This window comes from Antrostomus carolinensis, unplaced genomic scaffold, assembly GCF_000700745.2.
Source record: "Antrostomus carolinensis isolate BGI_N321 unplaced genomic scaffold, ASM70074v2 scaffold4819, whole genome shotgun sequence".
NCBI lineage: Eukaryota > Metazoa > Chordata > Aves > Caprimulgiformes > Caprimulgidae > Antrostomus > Antrostomus carolinensis.
Genome location: NW_010336328.1, coordinates 38,386 through 46,325, shown reverse-complemented (window position 1 = coordinate 46,325; position 7,940 = coordinate 38,386).

The following is a 7,940-nucleotide window of genomic DNA, read 5'->3' as shown; positions in this document are numbered from 1 at the left end:
GTAAGTTGTCAAGATCTGCCAGCCACAAAACTCATCAGGACCATCAAGCTGAAATATTATCTACTGTTTGCTCCCAAGACATCAAAATCTCTCACTAGGAGAAAGAAAGAGAGAGGGAGGGAGAAGGTCTGTCTGGGTTTTGCCATTCTGCTGTGAAAGAGGCAGTGCAGCCTCGCTCCTCGGACTGCTTTTCCCCACAAGCAGCAGCTCAAGGGCTTTGTAAGGTGGCACCCCCCACCCAACACAAGCCCAGATCCCACCACACATGGACAGAAAGGCTCTTCGTTGCACAGCCCTTCCTTCTGCCAAGAGCAAGTCATCGCATTGGAGAGTCACCCTGAGCAAGGAGGTAGCACTAAACAGGTTACATCCCATTCCCCTCACCTCCACTCCTCCGTGCAACAGCTGATGGAGAAGGGCAAGGAGAGAGGAGGAGAAGCCACAGGGCTCTGGAGGGGGTTTGTACCAGTTGATATGCCTGCTGCCAGCCACCTCTGCCAGCCACCACATCTTGGCCTTCTCTCTTTCCACAGACAGCAGTGATTGAAGATGATGCCATTTTGGGGCTTGCCCAGCATAAACACTGGAAAAAGATCAAAACTTCAGGGGGTGCTTAATGATTTGAGAAAGCCTCCAGACAGCTGCCCAAATGGAAGACTGCAGCATTTTCCCTGTTCTTACTTTATCCTCACTCCTGGCTACCCATCAAGATCATGCGAGGAGCAGATGCACAGAAAAATGAAAACTGGTTGGCAAAACACGTATAAAAATAGCTGCAGCGACCATTTTGCAATGCAGAGAGCACAGCCACGTGAAGAACACATTTCGATGCCAGCAAAGAAACATGGACAATTCCATTAATTGAGAAGCATCAATCCCCTGCCCCACTCTCCTGCTCTCATAACAGGCAACATCTGCTCTTGCTTTAGAGCTGCTGACTCCATCAGGCAGAGCAGAGGCTGGAGACATGGGCAAGATGAGTTTGGTGACCCTTGAGCACCAGCCTTCCTCGCCTGCTTCAGCTTCCCCAGATGTGAAATGTGTCTCTCCTCTTTGGCAGCATCTTCAAGCTCTGCTGCTGAAGAGCTACATGCAGCTAGTAACTGTGGAGGATAGTCATAGTAGCAGTGATAATGTAGGTGGGCGTTCATTGCAAGGTCTGGTGTGTTCCTAATGTACTGCTCAGGCAGGGGAGCACATGGTTTATGAAATAAGAACTCCTGAAACACAAGCTCGCTAAACCTTGTGGTAACACAGGCATCTGGCTTCTCTCTTGCAGATTTATCCAGCTCAGAAGGGCCTCTGCTCCCTCATATCATGTTTCCAAATCCAGTATCTTGCTGCTTCTGATCCAGTCCCTTGGGAAGCATGAGCTGTTCGAGCTCTACCAGAGAAAACCCTCCTGCAACCACAGCCAGCAGCCACGCTTTTGGGGTCTGGCTGTCCCTGCACTTTTGGTTATGCCAGTCATTTTCAGTCATGTGGCACCTTCTGCAGGGCTGAACTTTCCCCATATAAATGCTAAATAATGCTCTGGCTGGTCACCAAATGGCACTGTTATCTCCTGAACAGCTCATTCATTATCCGCAGTTGTCCACTGACTCTACTTCAGACCAAGGGCAACAACCTCCTTGGTTATTGTGAGAGTATCAATTCTCTGTTCACCACAGAGGACCTCAAGCATGGGTTTGTATGAGGTGGGAAGCATGTTCCCTGCAAGCCCTGAAGTCCCACTGATGGCCTGAGCAACCACCTCCGTGCTCCCTGCCTCAGCCATTGATGGGGATCATGTCCCAACATCTGGAGGCTTTGGTCCTAGAGAGAGGAGGTGGTGAGGTGGGAGCAAAACCAGCAACATGCCCTCAGCAAAGCAAGCCTGGTGATGCTGGCTGGTAACTCACATGAGCAAACCAGGCTCAGCCTCCTCAAGAGCCCTGCCAGTACATCACCCCACACGCCATTCCACGCTCCCTGCCAGGACTGTCCCCTGCAACCCCAGTTGGAGGTGAGCAGATGCACCCTGCCTGCCTCTCTCCTTTCCTAGAAGGGTTTCTAGAAGTCCCAGAACTGAGTTTCAACTAAAATGATCCAGGGCATGAAGTGAAAGAGTCAACAAATGGGAGTGAAAGGAGTAAATAAGATTTGCCAAGGCAAAGCCAAGGCAGGAAGACCAAGGCAAAGGGCTCTGCAGGACTTGGGATTGGAGGAAAGAGGAGGGAACAAAGGAAAAGCCTCAGATTGGACAATAAAGTGGTAAATGAGGCAACAAAGGGCAAGTAAGAACAACTAGCCCATTGCTGCTAATCCAGCCACAGTTGTCAAAGCAGGATGCTGAGTTACCAGCCCTATTGGGGCTGGAACAGAAACCCCACCTTATGCCATGGAGAAAAAAAGAATGTTCTTCTTCTGGCAAAGCCAAGGGCTCCCATTCAGGGCACGTGGGAGGTTAGAGACCTGGAGTCAGGTGCTGCAGGTACATGTTGGTGGTACAGAGGCTGTCAGCTCCTGGCTGGACCACTCACCTGCACAGAGGGTTGCTCTGGGGGAACGGGGATCTCCTGAAAGTTCAGGGCTTGCAGATACATCTCTGAGCAATGTGCCAGGTTGGGGATACACTCTGCACGTTGGGGTTTCAGTTTTGCTAGAAAAAAAATCCGGGACTTTTTCTGGGTGTTTTCATGAGGGGAGTGTTCACATTGTTTCCTTCTCACCCCTGCAAGACACACAGCACACTCTGAGCTCCCACCCAGCTGGTGGTTTGGGCTGTTTCCACAGCCCCGAGTCACGCTGGAGGCTCTGACCCCGTCGCCAGCAGCGTGGGAAGCTCTATGCCCTCCCTGATGCCATCACTGCCATTGCCATGAGAGCCAGCAACACCTCCCAAATTCCTCCTTGCCAGTCACAGACAACTCAAGGCACTTTCAGAGAGCAAAAAGGTCCATGCAGCTTCTGCCATGTTTTAGAACATCTGTAACAAAGTTGTGCCTCTGGTTTAGCGCCATTCTACTTGGGAAACCTAAAAACACATGAGGTATAATACTGCGGATGGCACACGGCCCCATCAAAGAGACACCTGCAGAGATGCTTCATGAGCAGGGCTGGAGCACCTCTCCTATGAGGACAGGCTGAGAGAGTTGGGGCTGTTCAGTCTGGAGAAGAAAAGGCTCCAGGGAGATCTTATAGTGGCCTCCCAGTACCTGAAGGGGCTACAAGAAAGCTGGGGAGGGACATTTGACAAGAGCAGGTGGTGACAGAACAAGGGGAAATGGCTTTAAACTAGAAGAGGGGAGGTTTAGATGAGATCTGAGGAAGAAATTCTTTCCTGTGAGGGTGGTGAGACACTGGAACAGGTTGCCCAGAGAAGCTGTGGCTGCTCCTCCCTGGAAGTGTTGAAGGCCAGGTTGGATGAGGCTTTGAGCAACCTGGTCTAGTGGAAGGTGTCCCTGCTGATGGCAGGGGGGTTGGAACTGGATGAGCTTCAAGGTCCCTTCCAACGCAGACCATTCTATGATTCATGAAACAAAAAGGAGCCGAATTGTGAGCAGAGTGACTGCTAGCTGGGAGGACTTTTATGGGCTTTGGGTTTGTTTCTCCCCTGCCTTGCACCACAGGTTTTGGGTCCCCAAGCCAGACAGCAGAGCAGTGCTACCTAACATGGTGGAAAGCAGAAATCTGAGCTTGTCCTAGCAGAAAGCAAGAGGCCTGACTCTACGTTTCACACAGCCCAGGCTGTCGGGGCACGTGCTCTTGCAGCGGGCAGGACACGCACATGTACGTGCATATTTATACATGCGAGAGCACAGGCGTCTGAGAAAGGTTTCATTTCCCTGCAGCGGCTCCGAGAGACACACTGAAGGTATTTTGGGGAAGTCCAACATCCCCTTGGCATGCAAACGAGCTGAGCAGCCCAGCAATGCTCAGGGCAGCCAGTCTTTCGCTCTTCAACCGCAGAACATGACCCCCAAACCAGGCTCTGCAGCGCGGCTGGGGTGCACAGGGTCTACTGACCTGGCAAACGCATCTCCCGCCAGCCAGCGAGGTGTGCTGCACCACCAAAGATGTGGGACTCCCCACCCAGCACAGCCTTCTAGCTTCAGGTGGTTCCTCCTTTTATTTTAAGCCCAGAAGTCATTATTATCAGGGTTCTGCTAATTGTAAACCACAAACAAATAAGAGTCTTGCCTGCGTGCTCTGAGATGCTGTTGAGCTGAGGCAGATCTTTCAGGGGTGAAACAGCAGGACACGTCACCCTTCCTAAAGCTGCCTGACCTCTAGGAAGTAGTAACAGTGCTCAACGACATGAGCAGTTGTTTATGTGTCTATGAATAGTGAACACCCCTGTGCTAGCTGGGGCTAGTTCCGTCTCACAGATGTTTCACCTGGTCCCTCACCCTTTGTCTCAGAAAAAGCCCCATCCCAAGTATCTCTACACACTTGTCAGAGCTTTTATTTCTGACCTGGAGGATGGGATAAAAGAGATGTCCTGCAGATTCTACAGGCTGCTGGGTTGGACAAGAAGGGTGAAAAGACCCAGAGGAAATCAGGTTTGGTTTGAGAACAGGGAGAGAGATGCTCCAGTCCCAGCTCTGGCACAAGCCTGTCCTACCCGCAAGCACCTGACAGTGCCGCCTGTCGCTATCTCCAAAGCAGCTTTATTTAGAATAAAAATGACTGATTCAAGGCCTCTGGGGACATGGGTCATCATGCAACCTTGTCCCTCCCTGGGACTGCAGAGCCAGGCTCTCCCTTTGCCCCGCTGCCGCAGCGGGGTCACAGATGCACAGTTCCTGCCTTCATTGTAAAGGTCACTCGAGAAGTCAGGAGCAATACGAGGGGTTCATTGACTCATTAAGCAAACAAGGTGAAGCCAAGCTCATCTCACATCACCCACAGGCAGCCAATACCCAGGTGAGGTGAGAGCAGAGAGGCCAACGGCTACTCACCAACCCCACGGCTATTCAGGTTTGGACAAATAACCCCTCTGAGGCACATGGCTGTAAATTGCTTAAACAAATGCAAAGTTCAGACAACTGTAAAGAACTTGTCTCACTTGCCAAAAAAAATTACAAAAGTCCAGTGTTTTCCCAAAAACAAGTCTGCACAGTTGACTTGTGAGAAAGACAGGATGATGCCAGAAGCTGGAGAGTGGGGCAGATGAGGAAAGACTCTGGTTCCTGCCCAGACAAGACTTTTTTTAACAGGGCTTGTTTTGCTATTATTGCTCCTAGGAGAAGATGTGAGGTTACCATGAGCACTGCACTTGTTTGTAGGGAGAGGGACAGCAGAGATCCCCTGGGCATGGTGGATGAGGCAATGATCCGTCACAGCTTCCCCAAGCAGGCTCAGGGGCACCTCATTTCATCACTCACTCGGTCAGGAGGTGACTCACCTCAGCACAGGGGTTTTTGAAATATCTTGTCCTCAAATCAGTAGCAACTTCCCATGTGATGATCCCAGACAGCTTGAAGGAAAGAGAGTAACCTGGCCAGCATCTCCCACCAAAACAACTCCCATGTGCCCTTGTCCCACCATGAGCATTGCCTACTGCAGCCGTGAATGTTGCCATTGCAATGTTTGAATAAAAGACAAACTGCTGCTCCCTTTTCTCCCCTTGAATGTTGGGCAAGAGGTAGGTTTCACTCTGAAGCATCTGGTAGTTGTTGCTGTTTTAAAAGCATCTTAAAACCATCACCTGAGACCAGTGCCTAGGAGCTGTACACAGCCTAGTGAATGAACACCTCGGTAGCGGAGGGGACACAGCCATCAACAACAACACAACTCCTTGTCTCCAAAGGCTCCAACTGGTAGAAAGATCTTTTGAGCTGCTGGAATACCCTGTGATTTACCCAAGTGTTGTGTAATTCATGGCATGGACACATAGCCATGCCTTCCCCATACAATCTGTCCAGAGATGACAGACAGTGAGCACAGACTAAAGCACTGGTGCAATGACTTTCACCCCAAAATCCCATCTGGGACATCACACACATCCTTTGCCATTGAAACAACTCTGAAGAGAAGGCCAAAAGAAGGAAGAAGCTTCCAAAGGACAGAAAGCTACTGGGAGTTTGCACAACCATGTGAAGCATCTGAACCAGGTTGTTAGAGCAGATGAACTGCTGGCTTCCCAAGTTGAACTGCACAGAAATATGCATCCAGGTATGCAGCTTCTCACAAACCCCTCGCTTGGGAGCACTGCCAAAGCCTCTTCAAACACTCCTCCAGCCACGCTGCGTTCCTGCAGATGGTTTGGCACATGAAGAAACCTCCCATCCATCCCCAAAGGCTGTTTTCTCAACAATTATTTCCAGCCTCTCTTACAGCCAGAAAATTGTTACTCTTCACATCTGTCTGAATGGTTTCTTGGTGAGCCACAAAGCATCTCCCCACACCTTCCTTCCCTCCCCATGGCTGCCCAGATAAACCCTTTTACTCCCCGTGGACCAGGCATGAAGCTGCATGCCAGCTGCCTCATGGCAATGGGATCTAAAACCTTCTACCCTGCTTCTTCATTTTACCACCAAGTCCCATCATCTGCTTGTGTTTTGGTTTCTCTTGCAGGGATAACAACCTCCAGGCATATTTAGGAGGCAAAACACGCTGCGTGAGGAGTCTTAACACAACAGCTTAGATCCCACATTTTATACAAAGAAGCATTTAAAGCAGGAACATAAATTTTAGGGTTTAACCCATAGGGAATAAACAGAAGAAGCAACATTTTTGGCCTAAAACCTTCCTTCCCCCCCTTGCTGCAGCATGACCTACCTGCCATCCATGCTCTCAGATGCTGAAATGCCTTTTCTGGGGTCCCCAGTACAACAGCATGCTGAGCAGACTGGAAACTTGCTCACAGCACTAAAACAACCTCCAACTCTTCCCCCATACCTGGAAGAAGGCCTTCAGGTCCCTATATAACCTGACTCCATCAGTGGCAGCTGCTGGGGATTAAGTCCCAGCTGCTGGGGGTCAGCAGTAATTCCCAGTGAACCTCAGAAAGGTGCTGGCAGGGAATGCCCTGAAAGGGGCGGGGGAGCACCTTGGCCCGGGGGGATCACAGAATTGCCCAGATTGGAAAAGACCTTTAAGATCATCAGTCCAGTCATTAACCCAACACTGACAAGTCCCTGACTAACCCATGTCCCTCAGCACTATGTCTACAGGACTCTTCAATCCCTCCAGGGATGGGGACTCCACCACTGCCCTGGGCAACCCCTTCCAATGCCTCAGAACCCTTTCAGGAAAGAAATTCTTCCTCAGATCCAATCTCAACTGCCCTTGGTGCAACTTGAGGCCATTTCCTCTTGTCCTGTCACTTGTTCCTTGGCTGAAGAGACCAACCCCCACCTCTCTACACCCTCCTTTCAGAGAGTTGTAGAGAGTGAGAAAGTCTCCCCTCAGCCTCCTTTTCTCCAGTCTCAACAACCCCAGTTCTCTCAGCTGCTCCTCATCACACTTGTGCTCCAGACCCTTCCCCAGCTCCGTTGCCCTTCTCTGGACACGCTCCAGCACCCCCATGTCCTTCTTGTAGTAAGGATGGGATGGGATGAGGGTTTCTCCATGCCCATACCCTGTGCAGCACCTGGAGCAAAGCCCAGCAGAGCTGAGGTGAGCCTGTGTTACCTGATCAGTAAATCATGGATATATGATGGCAAATCACAACCTGCACCATGCAGAGAGAACAGCACACTGGGCAGGGCAGCCAGAGCAGCCTCACCCCCTCTGTGGTGGCCCTGCTAAGGGGTTTGTGCCCTCTGGCTCTGAGGAGGGGCTTGAATGCTCTGTCATGCCAGGGATGGGTGTGTGGGGGTCTTCTAATGGGGCAAGGTTCCCCTAAAAAGAGAAGGGAGAGGGGAAGCGGAGTGGGGCTGGCAGAGGGGAATCACAGAATGGTTGGGGTTGGAAGGGACCTCAGGAGATCATCTAGTCCAGCCCCCCTGCCC